This window comes from Podarcis melisellensis (genome assembly GCF_964234715.1).
Source record: "Podarcis melisellensis genome assembly, chromosome: Z".
In the NCBI taxonomy this organism is placed as follows: Eukaryota; Metazoa; Chordata; class Lepidosauria; order Squamata; family Lacertidae; genus Podarcis; species Podarcis melisellensis.
Window position 1 is genome coordinate 41,295,513 of NC_138547.1, and position 17,409 is coordinate 41,312,921.

At 49.2% G+C, this 17,409-nt stretch overlaps 1 protein-coding gene across 2 annotated transcripts in view; it reads left to right on the forward strand.

Annotated features, from left to right (window-relative positions):
• Positions 1–17,409, forward strand: part of CD99L2 (CD99 molecule like 2) — a 71,311-nt gene that overhangs the window by 13,740 nt on the left and 40,162 nt on the right. The gene's annotated exons all lie outside the window — the stretch shown is intronic.

Consider the following 17,409-nt stretch of genomic DNA (forward strand, 5'->3'; position numbering starts at 1 on the left):
GCTCGGGTTGCGAACACAATCCGTGCGGGATGCACGTTCGCAACCCGCAGCGTTCTCAACCTGCATCTGTGCATGCACAGGTTGCGATTTGGTGCTTCTGTGCATGCGCGACTGCCGAAAATTCATAGAGGCCCTGTGATTTTCAAAAGGACCTACAGCCCAGTGGTGGAGCACAACCTTGTCATGCACAAGGTCCTGAGTTTAATCCGTGGAGTCCAATAAAAGGATTGCAGAGCTGAGAAGGACCTCTGCTGGAGACCTTAGACCAGGGGTGGGGGGACCTCAGTTCTGAGGGCTGAATGCATCCCTCCAAGCTTCTCTTTCTGACCCTCAGGATCCTCCCCGAGATGCACCCTGCTCCCCAGACTGTCCCCCTTGCTGTCCCTGGCTGGGATGTCTCCACTGCTTGCTTGGATGGAGAATCACAAGGTGGGGGTGGGCAGTAGAAAGTAGCCTGCCTGGTGCTTCAGAGGTAATGTTTACATCAGCTGCTCCTCCCAGGTTTGACTCTGGCACTGCCCACCGCTGGTATGTGGCCCTCAGAAGGTCATTCAAAAGGGAATGTGGCCCTCAGACTGAAAAAGTAAATGCCTTTACTAGACCAGCACCAGATTGAGGAGAGTGCCGGCGGTTCCCGTGCACAGGACGCTGAGCCGAGGGAAGTACCAAATTGGAAATGTCCATAATTGATAAGATCCACTTTTGGCCTTGCACAGCACTATGTTACGAAAGATTGCCAGAGTTTGTCCCTGGCTAGACTTAATAACGGCTTCCAGCCATTGCAGGCAGTGTTGGCCCAGAATCTCATTCTTGCTTCCTATAATTTGGTGGGTTGTCTTGATGAATAATTCAAGGAAAATTTGAAGAAGACCACAGCTGGAGAGTCCCTGCCAGCCAGAGTCAATAAAACAGAGCTGGATTTTATTTAACAATAAGACTATATATTCTGCCCGTCAGTCAAGCTGCCAGAGTATTTTGCTATTAATTTTTTTTAAAAAAAAACCCACAACAAAAACAATTTGATGCATAATTAGGAGTTAAAAGCGGCAAATCTGTAAACCAGCTTAAAAACAGACATGGAGTGGACCTTTTGAGAATCAGGGACGCTTGACTGATTTTAGCACCATGGATTGGAAGGGGTCTGCTCTAACAGCAGAATCCTAACCATGGCTACATGGAAATAATTTTTCTTATTCTTATGCAAAAGGTTTATATCCTGCCCTTCCCCATTTGGGTTGCTCAGAGCTGCTTGCAACAATTAAAATCTCAGGTTATATATCTCTAGTAACCTATTTAATGCTCCGAGGCTCTTCGGGAGTTACAGAAAAAGTGAAATCAACACATGAAGAAGGGCAGTGGAAGCCAGCACTTGGGTCTGACTGCCGTTTCGTCCACCTTCCAGCTTGTGGAAGAAATAAGTCCTGTATTTGTGGACAGGTGCCTCCCTAATCTTAGAAACTTGGAATGCAAAGAGAGCCTTCATGAATACAGGAGCTTCTGCCACATCCGTTTGGGGGAAGGTCTGTAGCTCGATGGTAGAGGACTGGCTTTGCATGCAGAAGGCCCCTGGTTCAGTCCCTGGCATCTCCAGGTATTGCTGAGGGATATTCACTGTCCAGAACCTTGAAGAGCTAATTCCAGTTAATGTGTACCTGAAGAAAGTACCCAGTGTTGCTTGGGAATTCGAAGGAACCCAAACAATCAGTGCAGTTTTGGAAATCCCTGGTTAAAACCAATGGATCTCTGAAAGATTTCATCCGCCATCTTGATTCAAGATGGTGCCCAGAAAACCACAAGACAGAAAACCTCTTTTCAGGAACCATGATGCTGAGTTTGATTACAAAATTTTAAGAGCTGTCCCAGATAGTAGACAAAGAGACAGCCCTCTTTTCAAAATTTACAGTAGGTGCTGACCCAGATAGACTCAGTATAAGCAGCTTCTGACTCTGTAATGCAGAGTCCAAATGCTTTGGACTGCAACTCCCAACAGCCCCAGCAAGCCTCCGGGGCTGATGGGAGTTGTAGTCCAAAACTTCTGGAAGCCACTTGGTTAAAAGGCTGCAGTATACCCTGGAAGATTTGAGCATATTCTTGTGACTGAGGGGTAGAGTTAGTGTGCTTGTTGTTCCCCTCCTCCCTCCACGTGTTGACATCACCCTAACTGTAATGTCCAAAGAAGGCTTAAGTCTGGATCCAACCCGTTCCATGGAATGAAATAAAACAGACCCAGAAATGTTAGACAGCCTGGAAAAATAAAAAGAGTCTTTGCCTGACTGGGCACCAGGCGAGCATCTCCCTGGAAAGAGTGTTTCGAAGCTGGGAGGCCACCACCGAAAAGGCCCTGTCTCGTCTAACCTCCTGCTGTATCTCATGGGAATCTGGAGAAGAGCCTATGATGATGAACTCAAAGTAGAGGCTGGCACAAGTGCAGGTAGGCAATCTCTCAGGTGCCAAGTTGTGAAGAGCTCTGACGATTAAGACTAGCACTTAGAACTGGGCTCAGCAGTGAACTGTTAGCCAGTGCCTTTGGTAAACTGCAGGTGTAGAACGATCAGAAGGTTCAGTTCCAGTTAGTAGTCTAGCCAGGTGTATTCTGGATTAACTGCGGTTTCTGAACCATCTTTAGGGTCGGCCCCAATCATAATGCACCATGGTTGCCTAACCTGTGCAAATAGTCCAGGAAAACTAGTTGGGACACTATTAGGCAGATTGCTATGCAAATACAGAAAACGCAAAATAGAGCGTCCCCAAATTATACAGAAACCACAGACCAAGTCAATGGGACCAGTAAACATTATAAGAGGTGATTGTTGTAATTGGTAGAAAAAAAACAATGCAATATATTGCAACAATAGTACACAAAAGCATGTAAGATTCTTATTATATGCAGAATAGGCTCACAGAGTACCCAGAAAATGAGACTGAAAATGCAAATGTCTTTGTGAAGCAGAAGAAGAATGTACTACAAACGAGATCTCTTTGTTTCATTGTTTCCTCAAAACCCAATTTAGAAAGGAGGAATTTCTCATGGTTGGCAGCTGAAAACAACCCACTTAGGTTTCTTCCAAAAACCACGCCCCCCAAAACATATTATTTGATGGGAATTGTCCAAAGTAACTTAACCAGCCGAATGTCCCCTAATGGGGCTGATTGTTCCCTGGAAATTTCTAAACGCAGAATTCAATTATTAGAATTAGAAAGTGTTGCAGGGCGGTTACTCTGCGTGCTCAAATAGTGCTATTTATTGCAAAGTTTGAATTTCAGTTGTGGAATGCTTGCAAACCCCTCCCCCTCCCCCCCACCCTCGTTTGTGCGGGAGGCAAAGAAATACTGAAAGAGTTGTTTCCCTAGATCAGTTCCAAGAGATTTCCTCTCTAAAGCACATTGTTAAAAAAGAACAACTGCCACTATTGATCTCCAAAGCAGAGCAGAAAGAAGGAGCTACAACCTTGCAATTTTTATTTTTTTAAAAAAGAAATGCGTTTCCCCTCTGAGAAGATGTGAGACGGGGGCGGCAAAGTTTACCTTGCCTGAGCCGGTTCACTTCAACGGAGATCACTCTGTAGGCTGGATTGTGAGCGTGCGCACGCACCTGCGATTTCTGGCACCACAGAAGTGAGTCCCGGTGCCGCGCCAGTTTAGCACAGCGCATGGGAACTCGCTGAGTGGGCAGCTTTGTTCAGGGGTGGCCCGTGGGCCAGTTAAATGACCCCTGTGAGCCGTTTGTGGCCCACGGACCTTAGGTTGCCTACCCCCTGATGTGAGACATTCACCTGGCAGGTGACCTATGGAAAGGGTTTGGTTTTCTTCTATCTGAAGCCTCCTAGGAGCAGGTCTGGTGCTTGATAGTAAAGGTAAAGGGACCCCTGACCATTGGTTCCAGTCGTGACCGTCTCTGGGGTTGCGGTGCTCATCTCGCTATATTGGCCGAGGGAGCCGGCATACAGCTTCCGGGTCATGTGGCCAGCATGACTAAGCTGCTTCTGGCGAACCAAAGCAGAGCACTGAAACACTGTTTACCTTCCTGCTGGAGCGGTACCTGTTTATCTACTTGCACTTTAATGTGCTTTCGAACTGCTGGGTTGGCAGGAGCAGGGACCAAGCAACGGGAGCTCACCCCATCATTTGCAGCGATGAAAATGGGCTTGAGCACAGGAGGAGCATTGCCTGCAAAATGCTTGCAAGAAATGCCATTTTTATAGAACAAAAAGCAGCCTTAGGAGGTTGCAGTTTTAGACAGCAGGTGGGAACACCCTTCTAGGACCCTTCAGGTGAAGCACTCCACTCCTGTCCTCCATGCAACTTTGCAGGCCACCCAAGTAAGCACCACCATAGCAAATCGGTGGAACCTTGTTAAATCCATTGGTGGGCAGCATGTGGTTTGCTCCTTTGAACTTACCTTTGTTCTGTCTCTTAGACCAGGGAGGCCCAGGGGCAAGTAAATAATAATAATAATAATAATAATAATAATAATAATAATAATAATAAATATTATTATTTATACCCCACCCATCTGGCTGAGTTTCCCCCAGCCACTCTGGGCAGCTCCCAATCGAGTGTTAAAAACAATACAGCATTAAATATTAAAAACTTCCCTAAACAGGGCTGCCTTCAGATGTCTTTTAAAGATAAGATAGCTGCTTATTTCCTTGACATCTGAAGGGAGGGCGTTCCACAGGGCCAGGGACGCGGACTTATAAAAAATATTGGGGGGGGCCCGGGAAAGCTCATGAATAATAAATAAGGTCATGAATATGCAAATAAAGTGGCGCTGCCTCCTCGTGAGCGAATAGGGGAGAGCGTGCTGCGCCTATTAATCAGCTCCAAAGGAAATTGGGTGGAGCTTTTGCTCGGGAGGGAGGGCAGGAGGCATGCAGCCCGCCCCTCCCTGTGCATTTTGGGCTGGGGGAGGGGCGGCAATGGCGCTCTGCTGCAGGGGCGCCGGAGATTATTGGGGGGGCGGAGCCCCCCCAAACGAATTTTTGAGGGGGCTCGGGCCCCCTCAAGCCCCATGGAGTCGGCGCCTATGCACAGGGCAGGTGCCACTACTGAGAAGGCCTTCTGCCTAGTTCCTTAAAGAGTTCCCAGCAAGGCATGCCATCTTTCCCTTGATCTTGTGACCTCCAGTGCTTTTGCCTGGCTGGAATAAAGCCTCTTCGCTGCCCCTGGTGGAGAAATGTGTGGCTTTAGCATGGCAGGAATGTCGTCTACAGCTGCTTTGCCCACATTTTGCCTCTGCCTGCATGTGCCCCCCCCCCCCCGGAGGGTGCCAATGAAGGAATATGGCCCCTGGGCTGAAAAAGGTTTCTCATTCTTGTCTTAGATTGGTTAGCTAGCAATAACTTGCAACCAGCAAGGAAGCACAGCAGAATGGTTATGTATTGCTGACCCCACCACTGTGGTTGGCTGGGGCCGGATTTGATAGGTGAAGCTTTTGTTAAGTAAATCTAGCACAGGGGTAGTCAACCTTTTTATACCTACTGCCCACTAACGCATCTTTCTTGATGGTAAAATTTCCTCACTGCCACCAGTGCTCGATGGAAGGAGGATTCACCTTGTGCCATAGAACCCCCTCCTGCCCACCTAGAATCCTGAAACGCCCAGTAGTGGATGGTAGGGACCAGGTTGACAACCCCTGGTCTAGCATATCAGGGAGGAAAGTTCTGTTGCAGCCCCATTATCTGCTGTATTAGTTTTATGACTGCAAAGTGCACGTGCGAGCATGCACACATACACACACGCGTGCACACGATGAGAGTTGTTACCCCTTGAAACTGCTTGAGAAGCATTCTAAAATGTGGTCCTCCACCAACATTCTGAAAGTATAAAATTAGTTCTACCACTGCAGGATAGCTCACTTGGTAAAGCATGAGACTCTCAACCTCAGGGTCGTGGGTTTGAGCCCCACGTTGGGCAAAAGAGTCCTGCATTGCAGCGGCTTGCAGTAGATTATCCTTGGGGTCTCTGCCAGCTCTACAGTTCTGTGAGTCCATTACATTCTACTGTAGGTGTCGAGCAAGCCATTAGATATGACGGGTGCTGGATCCTAAATTCACGATGGGCTTTTATAATAGAAAATTCCAAACCTGGATACCAGGAGTTTGATCTTCTTGCCATGAGCTGGGTGCATGGACAGGGTGAGTTATTTTGGCCCAGTCACTGCTCCTAAGCCTAACCTACCACACAGGGTTGTAAAGGAAGGACAGAACCATATACGCTATCTTGAGCTTGGAGAGAAAGGTGGGATATAAATGCAACAAATAATGATAGTAAAGATTGTGCTCAGGAGACCATCATGTGGAGGGTTGTCAGGAATCATTCTTCTTTCTGGGGATGGGCACATCACTTACATACCTGGAACTTGCAGATCCCTGGAAGAAAGATTCCTTAGAGGCAGCAAGAGTAGCAACTGCTATCTGGGGATGCTGCAAAGACACCAGCTCAACTTAGGATTGTTAACTGACCAGGTTAAAAAACGGTCTGGCTGGCGTGGTTAAACTGTGGAACTCACTCCCACAAGACATAGTTGCATGAACTTCCAGTGTGCTGGTGCAGGACTGGAGGCATTGCTGCCCTGCCTTCACATTGCTGAATGTACCTGCTGGTGGCCACAGTGGAAAAGAGCATTGGATTGGCTCCGTACCATGCTGAGCTCCCTGCTCCTCACCTGTCTTGGGAACCAGTGGTGATGCTTGGCATGGAGAGGCAGATGAGCAACACCCCTCCACCTGGGCTGCCCCACTGACTGCTACTGTGTAGTAGCCACCAGCTAAGATGACTTTAAAAGAAGATTAGACAAAATGAATGGAGGGTAAAGCTATTTCTGGCTATTAGCCAGAATGGCTGTGTTCTCTCTCCACTGCTGGAGGCAGCATGCTTCTGAATGCCAGGTACTAGGGATCCCAGGTAGAGACAGTGCTGTTGCTGTCATGTCCTGCTTGCGGGTTTCCCCGTAAACATTTGTTTGGGCTCCGCGAGAACAAAATGCTTGATTAGATGTGCCCTTATTCTAATCCATCAGGGCTCTTCCATTCTCCTGTATCTTTGAGCGCCAGTGTGCGGATATCAGTAGGTGACTGATAATCTACAGGCTGTTAAAAGCTTTCGCCTGCTAATTTCTGACCTGTAAAGGGGGTCTCTCATCTGCTCTGGTGCTTTTTACAGCAGCTTGATTTGAAGAATCTGCTGGGTTGTTCCTCCCAACAGTTTGGAGAGGAAACATCACCACCTGCTAATGTCAGGACATTGAACAGCAGCCCCAAGCCCTGCTGTTAGTGGACTGAAAAGTTGTCAGTCTCAGTCCCACCAAGTTGTGCAGTGTGCAAATTTAGACAGAGATCGCTGCTCACTTTTGACTGAAATACTTGCAAACAGAATTGTGCGGTGTAAGAGAGTCCCCTTGCACATCGGTTGATTTTTACCTCCTGAGATTTCCGCGGTATCTTTCTCTCTGCTCCACCCCACGTTTCCAAATAGCAGGTTCTGCTGACATTTGCTCAAAGGAAGCCACGTGGGAGAAAAGATCCTCTCCAGCAAAAAGTTCATCTGTTGCTCAGTCTCCTGATCCATAATCTGCTCTATCTTCTGGGTGCAGATCAGGAATATTGTCAAGTCTAGGACTAATCTCAGTAGCCCCTTAAAACATCTGTGGCACCTAGCAAGTGCTTGACCTTGCCTGTTGCAGGTGCCAATGCTGCTAACTACCAAAGAGTACCAACATGGTTTCTCAAGCTCTGCCAGCACTAATGTTTGTAGTGTTCAGATTTGGCACATGAGCCTCACTGCTTGGCTGTAATTACTTGTCTCGTAAGCACATGCCCTTCATGTTTGTTAATATCTCCAGAGGGTTCCAAATGGAGTGACACATATATTTTATTTTTCCCACACTAGAAATGAAACATTTATCTTCTGCGCGTTCCTAGTGAATGTGCTTAGTTGCCAGCTCTTCACATTTATCACAAAGTAGTAGTTCTTATGTTTTGAATGAGGCCTTCAAAGTTGAAACACTGTTCTGTTCCTTTGCAGATAGGAGGTGCAGGATTTGGAAGGGGGAAATCTGGAACTTGCACTTTTGCTTGTAAGGGGAAACTTGCAACCGTGTTGAAATGAATAATTATCCTTAACCACTGATAGACTCCATTCGTATGGCTGCATTAGACAAGAAATTATTGTGGCTGTCAATCAGTTAAAGGATTTTTAGTTGATTAATCGCCTGCATTTTGAAGGAAAATGTTTTGTCATAGAATCATAGATTTGTAGATTTGGAAAGGACCCCAAGGGCCATCTCATCCGGCCTCCTGCAATTCAGGAATCTTTTGCCCAATGTGGGGCTGTCAGACCCGCAACCCTGAGATTAAGATGGAGGAAGAGCAATATAACATGCCAATTTAGTAAGCAAAATTCATGGTTTGAAGGAAGGGTCTTTTTTCTTTTTTGAATCCAAAATTACCTCAAATAGGAAATTAGTATCGCTCAACTCTCAGATCCATTGATAAAAATCTGTCCTTGGTGGATTTCATCAAATGATGCTGTAACAGTTTATTAGTCTAGTTCAGTGTTTCCCAACCGGTGTTCCGCGGCACACTAGTGTGCCGCGAGACGTTGCCTGGTGTGCCGTGGGAGGGAGGCGGGCGAGTCGGGCGGCGGGAGCAAGGCTTGCGGACGGCAGCCGGCAGCGCGGAGCACGGCGCGCCCTTCGGAGGATGCCCCGTGCTCCGCGCTGGTGTCGGCAAGCCTTGCGCACCCGGGGGATCTCCCCCCGAGAGCGCAAGGCTTGCGGGCGGCAGCTGGCAGCGCGGAGCACGGGGTGCCCTTCGGAGGACTCCCCGTGCTCCGCGCTGGTGTTGGCCAGCCTTGCGCACCCGGGGGATCTCCCCCCGAGAGCGCAAGGCTTGCGGGAGGGAGCTGGCAGCGCGGAGCACGGGGCGCCCTTCGGAGGACGCCCCGTGCTCCGCGCTGGTGTCGGCAAGCCTTGCACACCCGGGGGATCTCCCCCCGAGAGCGCAAGGCTTGCGGGAGGGAGCTGGCAGCGCGGAGCACGGGGCGCCCTTCGGAGGACGCCCCGTGCTCCGCGCTGGTGTCGGCAAGCCTTGTGCACCTGGGGGATCTCCCCCCGAGAGCGCAAGGCTTGCGGGCGGCAGCTGGCAGCGTGGAGCACGGGGCGCCCTTCGGAGGATGCCCCGTGCTCCGCGCTGGTGTCGGCAAGCCTTGCGCACCCGGGGGATCTCCCCCCGAGAGCGCAAGGCTTGCGGGCGGCAGCTGGCAGCGCGGAGCACGGGGTGCCCTTCGGAGGACTCCCCGTGCTCCGCGCTGGTGTTGGCCAGCCTTGCGCACCCGGGGGATCTCCCCCCGAGAGCGCAAGGCTTGCGGGAGGGAGCTGGCAGCGCGGAGCACGGGGCGCCCTTCGGAGGACGCCCCGTGCTCCGCGCTGGTGTCGGCAAGCCTTGCACACCCGGGGGATCTCCCCCCGAGAGCGCAAGGCTTGCGGGAGGGAGCTGGCAGCGCGGAGCACGGGGCACCCTTCGGAGGACGCCCCGTGCTCCGCGCTGGTGTCGGCAAGCCTTGTGCACCTGGGGGATCTCCCCCCGAGAGCGCAAGGCTTGCGGGCGGCAGCTGGCAGCGTGGAGCACGGGGCGCCCTTCGGAGGACGCCCCGTGCTCCGCGCTGGTGTTGGCCAGCCTTGCGCACCCGGGGGATCTCCCCCCGAGAGCGCAAGGCTTGCGGGAGGGAGCTGGCAGCGCGGAGCACAGGGCGCCCTTCGGAGGCCGCCCCGTGCTCCGCGCTGGTGTCGGCAAGCCTTGCACACCCGGGGGATCTCCCCCCGAGAGCGCAAGGCTTGCGGGAGGGAGCTGGCAGCGCGGAGCACGGGGCGCCCTTCGGAGGACGCCCCGTGCTCCGCGCTGGTGTCGGCAAGCCTTGTGCACCTGGGGGATCTCCCCCCGAGAGCGCAAGGCTTGCGGGCGGCAGCTGGCAGCGTGGAGCACGGGGCGCCCTTCGGAGGACGCCCCGTGCTCCGCGCTGGTGTTGGCCAGCCTTGCGCACCCGGGGGATCTCCCCCCGAGAGCGCAAGGCTTGCGGGAGGGAGCTGGCAGCGCGGAGCACGGGGCGCCCTTCGGAGGACGCCCCGTGCTCCGCGCTGGTGTCGGCAAGCCTTGCACACCCGGGGGATCTCCCCCCGAGAGCGCAAGGCTTGCGGGAGGGAGCTGGCAGCGCGGAGCACGGGGCGCCCTTCGGAGGACGCCCCGTGCTCCGCGCTGGTGTCGGCAAGCCTTGCGCACCCGGGGGATCTCCCCCCCCCCCGAGAGCGCAAGGCTTGCGGGCAGCAGCTGGCAGCGCGGAGCACGGGGTGTCCTTCGGAGGACGCCCCGTGCTCCACGCTGGTGTCGGCAAGCCTTGCGCACCCGGGGGATCTCCCCCCGAGAGCGCAAGGCTTGCGGGCGGCAGCTGGCAGCGCGGAGCACGGGGTGTCCTTCGGAGGACGCCCCGTGCTCCGCGCTGGTGTTGGCAAGCCTTGCGCACCCGGGGGATCTCCCCCCGAGAGCGCAAGGCTTGCGGGCGGAAGCCGGGAGCACGGGGCGCCCTTTGGAGGACGCCCCGTGCTCCACGCTGCTGTTGGCCAGCCTTGCGCACCCGGGGGATCTCCCCCGAGAGCGCAAGGCTTGCGGGCGGCAGCTGGCAGCGCGGAGCATGGGGCGCCCTTCGGAGGACGCCCCGTGCTCCGCACTCGTGTTGGCAAGCCTTGCGCACCCGGGGGGCGCGTGGGGCACCCTGAAACAGAGGGTTCCCCATGCTGCGGACTGTAGCCTGCCGCCCGACGCGCGGGGCGCCCTGAAGCAGAGCGCCCCTTGCGCCAGGCAGACATGGGCCAGCCCCTTAAGCTCGGGGGACAGCGGGGAGGCGCAGCACCACCATCCCACTGTTCCCCGACCTGGTTTGGGGGGGGGGGAAATAAAGGGAAAAAAATTTCCTTTATTTCCCCCCCCCCCAAAAAAGTAGGTGCGTCCTATTTCATAATAAAGTAATTATAAAATACTTTCTTTGTGTTTATTTGATGCCTATTAAAGAGAGTTACTTTATATATAGTCAATATAGGCACACAGTTAATTTTTTAAACATTTTCTAATGGTGGTGTGCCTCAAGATTTTTTTCATGAAACAAGTGTGCCTTTGCCCAAAAAAGGTTGGGAAACACTGGTCTAGTTTATTGCAAGGGTGAAGAATTTATGGATGTTGTTGGACTCCCATCTAGGGGTGGGTGTTGTACATTCTCTTTTAAGTGTTTTCAGTGCTGTTTTTAATAGCATTACTTGTTTAACTGGTGTTTGTGTGTTTTTTTTAAAAAAAAGAATAAATTGTGTGTTTTTAGCTGTATTTGTTTTAACTCACGCCGTCTTAGGTCCTGCACTGGGAGAAAGGCAGGATATTAAATAAATAATGAAAAATAAAATAAGCCCCAGCCAGCATGACCAATATTCCAAGATTATGAGAGTTGGCGCCTAATAATATCTTGAGGGCTACAGACCCTGCATCCCTAAATTAAATTTTAAAATTATTTAAAATATTTTAAAAACATTTGTCTTCAAGGCCTTGTTTGGATATAACACTAATCTACATTACACGAATGAGCCTTGGGCTAGCGGATTTCCATTTCCATTTTTTATTAACCCTAAAGTGTGGTTAGTCTTAACACCGTGGTTTGAAGTTGGCTTGTTTTAGTCAACTATAATTGTGACTAATCAGTTCGTTTGGGTTCAGACACAGTGCTAAGCTAATTATATTTAAAACTTTAATTAGTTTGGAACTGAATTATTTTAGTAGGTATGTATGAAACTGCTTGGGCATTAAGATCTACCTCGAGAGTCCATGCTGGTAAGTAGGGTTGATCCAGTCAGCAGGCACGATGACCTGGGGCCTTTTCTGTGGTGACCCCTTAGATTATTGAACTCCTTACCCCATGAAGGCACAGAAAGCCCCCATGCAATAAGTGGATTAGAAGGCTCATTTATTTTCCAAAGGCATTTAATAATAGAAAACATCAACAATAACAACTTATATAAATACCATTTCAGATCAAATAATCTAAAATATTCTTAATTGAGATGGTTATTTTAGCAATCTGTTCTCAGATGTATGCCAATTTTTTGCAGTATTTTTTTTTTAATTTTTAACTGACCTGCTAGCTTTTAAAAACATGTTGCAGTCTTTTCCCATTATCCACGTGTATGTGTTTATTATGAGTTGTAAGCTGCTTTTGGTGCTTAAAGAGCCAGCCTACATAAAACTGAATAAATGTGCACACACGGCTGTGAAAATGATCTGCCTGAGTTTTGATGCTCTGTTAAGCAACCACCATGCTGTCATGTGACATCCAAAAATGACCATGGCTGCCTGCATTTTGCTTCCACCCTTCCTTTGAGGATGTGAAACCCGGGTTTGGCTGCTGTCTCTGTACCCTGCCTAATTTCGATCCCTGCAGCTTTGCGAGAGACAGAAAAGCCACTTCTGTTCACGTGAACTTCTGAGCAGCTGTGTCTTCTGTCTCGGCAGACAGCAAACCTTCAAGACAGTGTCTGCAAGGCTGAAAGTAGGGCAAGACACCGGGAAAAAAGGCCTTTTCTTTCTTTTTTCTCTTTATTGCAAATGAGGGAGACTGGGTCTGCCACAGTTTCCTTTGTGACAGATTGCTCTGTCTGGTTGGAGGAGCCTGTCTGCTTAAGCACGGAGAGGCTGCTTTTCACAAACATGGAAGCTTGCCTTTGAAGTTTTCTGAATTTCTCCTTCTCCACTGTCACGGCCACCTGTTTTCTCTGTGGTGGAAGGAGGTGGGTGGGTGAAAATCCCACCCCCTACAATTGGGTCACACCTTCCTTTCTAGGAAAACTGTTTTGACAGAGGTCTGCTCGTTATTAGCTAATCTCGCACCTTATGCACAGATGTGCACGCAAATTGTGGCTTTCTTGAGCAGCCCTTAACAGGAGATCTTCCCTGCGGTGAATCCAGGCTGCAGTTTTACCAGAGAACACAGAGAGAATGGGATGTGGCGTTAGGTGTGGAATTCAGAGATCCCTGTGTTCATTTTGTCCTGAACACATGTAACCAGTCCTTAATATTGCAAAGATGTTCTTGCCAGCTGCAGCCTTGGAAGCTAGGGAGTTGGCAGAAGAAATTTTTCAGGGGTTGGGCTTCAGAGTCCTGCCCTTTTCCCATAGTTAGCAATAACAGAATGAATGTTGCAAACAGAAGTGTAGCATATAGTTCCTTACATTTGCCATAATTTAAGAATAATAATAACATCAACAATAATAGTAATAATAATAGCAACGACAACTATAGTAAAGAAGAAAATAGTAAGAAATATCAGGGCATATTACGACAGCAAACAATGGCATATGGAAAGTAGAGACATGGAATCCAGGGGAGGGTCAAAAAATGAGGGGGGAAACCCCACCCTCTGTCTGTGGGTGCTTACATTTTTCATTAAAAGATAAAATGGGAAAAGATATAGGCCAGAGCAGTCCAAATCCCAAGATACAGTCATTCCTCCAGAGAGAAGAGGAATGTCCACCATGGAGCCTCTCCTGTGCCCATGGAAAATTGGGTTGGCATAGGTCCACAGCCAACTGTGTTTTAAGTCATGGCAGCTGTCATTAGGCTTCCAAATGGGTGGAGCTGTAGTTCAGTGGTGGAGCACCTGCTTTGCATGCAGAAGTTCCCAGGTTTGTTCCCCAGCAGCATCTCCAGGTAGTCTGGGGTTTCCCGAAACCCTGGAGAGCTGCTGCCAGTCAGAGTAGACAGAGCTAGATTGACTATTGGACCGGCTCGGTATAAGGCAGCATTCTAGGTTCCTATGTGGTGCCGATTCTTCCTACTGTCTCTTCTTTCCTGCGCTTATTTAACTGCCTTTCCAATCAGTCTAAAGCCTTTTGTTCCTTTTGACTCTCCCCATTCTAATGGGGATGCCTCTCTTTTCAACCAGTGTCTGGTCCTTCGATTCCAGGCAAGAAAATATTATGTCATCTTGCCCTGAACACAGCTTAGCATCTGCCCCACACCCACTTTCCTTTTCAAGCAGGTGTCAAGAGTCTTCCAGTTGGGGGAAGTGTGATGGCTCAGTCACACAGAAGTTGCTTTTGCATTCAAAGGATGCAAAGGTTCATTTCTCAGTGGCATCTCCAGGGTAGCGCTGGGAATGCCCCCCTGCTTGAAATCCTGGGGGGCTGTTGCCTTCCAGTCAGTGTACTAGTCATGGGACTAGATGGGCAGACAGTTTGCTTAGGTATAAGCCTTCCTGTGCTCCTATACAAGTGGAGCATTGTGTGTGTGTGAGGTGGGGCAAAGGCAGGCTTGAATGTGCTGGGTCCAAAGCTCATCTATTCCCTCAAGGGCCCCCAGGATTGGACCCATTACCGATGCCAGCCTAGAAACTTGGTTGGGTGATTTCTTCTCCCCTACTGGGGGAGTTTATTGCATGTTATTGTTCTGTATAATGCCTTTAAAGACAAATAAACAGTTAAAAGAGAAGTTTAGACCAGCTAATCTTACGCTGGTGGAAAGTCTCCATTCTGCTAACCAAACTTGGTCCACTAGGCTGTTTCCTCCCTAACCACAGCCACTTGCCCTGCACCTGATGTAATATGTGGGGCAGGTAGACATGCATTGCAGGAGGTTGGACTAGATGACCCTTAGGGTCTCTTCCAGCTCCACAATTCTATCATTCTATGTGGCTGCAATTGGGAACTATAAAGTGAGCTCTTCTCAAACCCTACACGATGCTTTGAAGTCCCAGCTTTGGGGCTTCAAAGCACCCAGTCACCTGATATCAGAGGCCACTAAACAAAATGCAGCAGCTGCTTACTGCAGTCCAGCAAAACTCAGGCATTTGAGAGTCAGCATATCTCAGGCAAAACTTAAATAAAATAAAATACTAAACAAAAACTAAGCTGCAGAGTTTTCTCTGGTGAGGTGGTGGCCTTGAACTGGAATCTGGAAGTCCAAATCCAGAGTCTCACCTGATACTTCAAGGCCCCACCAACCCACCAAATTTAGCCTGCAAGAATCTGGCCCACAGCGCCAAAAGATTTTCCTACCCCTGATCTAACAAAGTAAATGCAATTGAATTAATCACCAAGGCGGTTTACAGAAATGCAAATCCAGTTGCAAGGCATTCCTGGCAGTGCTGTCCTATGCATACGTGCTCAGTAGCCAGTCCTGTTGAAATCAGTGGGCCTTGCTGTGCTTGATAGGGATTGCATCCTAAGGACAACACAGATTGAGTCATTGCTGTGCTGCTGTTATCTCCTCAGGTGGTGCAAGGAGTAAGACACAGGGAAAAGCTTGGAGAGGCAGGGAGGGTCTTAATCAGGAAGTGGGCACTGCACTCTCAAGTGCCTCACCTTTTCCAGCCATTGGGAGACCTATGGCAGAGCACTGGGAAGCATAGTGCAGGTAGTGGGGTCAAGAGCTCAGGTGAGTAAGCGGAGCAGCTGGAACTCCAGCAGGATAAGGGCTGGGGCAGCCAAGGATGGGTGCTGGAAAGACCAGGGCAAGAGCAGGATTAGCCACTCACAGTGACAAAGGTATTGTTTGGGAGGAAATGGTGCATGGAGAATGCCAAAGCTGCAGCTACGATTTGGGGTGTGTGTGTGGAGATTGGGCGTAAGGCTGAAGGGAGTGTTTGCACTTTTGAGTTTAGCCTCTCTCCCCTCCCTAACTGGCAGCAGTTCCCCAGATGTTTTGTGCTAAAGGTGGGAAGGAGCAAGGTGGATAAAACACATACGGATCTGGATCAGCTGGTAGATGTTGGCAGTCCCGGATTTATGTACAGTGGTACTCAGGTTACATATGCTTCAGGTTACAGACGCTTCAGGTTACAGACTCCGCTAACCCAGAAATAGTGCTTCAGGTTAAGAACTTTGCTTCAGGATGAGCGCGGCAGCAGCGGGAGGCCCCATTAGCTAAAGTGGTGCTTCAGGTTAGGAACAGTTTCAGGTTAAGTACGGACCTCCGGAACAAATTAAGTATGTAACCAGAGGTACCACTGTATAAGCTAAACAAGCTAAAGCTTAGGTCCCCACTCTCCTGGGGCCCCCAAAAATATTTAAAGAAAAAAAACACTGGATGTACATTTCCAAAATATAAGATAAAAAACAATTACTTTGATAAAATGCATATTTTGTTATGTGCAAATGGCTTTAGATGCTTATTAGGTACATAAATTACTATATAACATATATTCAACACAAATTATGTTGTTGTTGGCAAAGGACAGCTGGACATATAAAGGGCGCCATCAAACCTAAATCCAGCCCTGGATATTGGGATGATTGCCTTGCAGTAGCTAGGCAAGGATTTCTGAAGTGCAATTGTTTAGGAAGGACAGGAGCGAAATGACCCACCCCACCCCAAATCATACTGCTGAAATTCAGAAAGCTTTTGGGTTAATCAGGAGTGGATTTCAGTGTGGAAGGACTGCGCTTTGTTAAGTCCTGGTACTAAAAGAACAACAACACCAAATTCCTGGGCTCAGAATTCTCTGATTTGTATTGTGTGACCTTTGGCTCCAGAAACACAACACAGAAAATGGTACTGTTCACCATCCTTGCATTGAAAATGTTCAAATTCATCCCAGACTGTAGGGCATATTTATGCTGTGCTCTTACTCCATTTGGAATGTCAATTAAGGAATTCTCAGAATTGTAGTTTTGTAGAGGTGCTGAGAATTCTTTTCCTTATCCCTCCCCACAGAACTACAATTCCCATAATTCACTGGGAAGACAACATGACTGACTGTTGAGCCAAGTTATGTTTGTAGTGTGGGCTGTTTAATATGATCCTTTTTTTTTTTGCAGTGGGGAGCCTGCCCTTTCTTTGCTGCTTTGGACTAACCTCTTTCCCAGTCCCAGATATCAGCAGCATTACGTAGTATTATGCCTGCTATTAAATTGTCAGAAGGTGACTTTTCTGGACCTTCAATCCAGTAAAAGATGGAATGAGCAGCTTTCATTACACAGATTTAAGCAAGTATCATTCAGGCATAATGCCAAGCTATGGTTCAATATTACCTGAACAATATCACATGGGTCTGTATGTTTCTTTCTTCTTCTTCCATGTTCTAAAACCTTTTCTTCCAGATTCTCAGCAAAAACTGGTTTGCAGATAACCCAGGAGCAAGAGAGAATAGTGCTTGCAAAGGGATATGGGAAGTGTGCAACCACAGGTGTCATGTTGAATCTGAATAAGACCAGTAGATTGATTATTACATTGTGGTAAACTGTGGTTTGTACCTACACTTGTTTAGCTCCCAAACTATGGTTATGTGCCTGTTTCTCCTAGGCCCCCACCCTCTCAGCACTCACCTTTAGAAGACTGCTCTCTTCTCCATTGTGAAGCAGCTTCTGGGATTGGAACATTG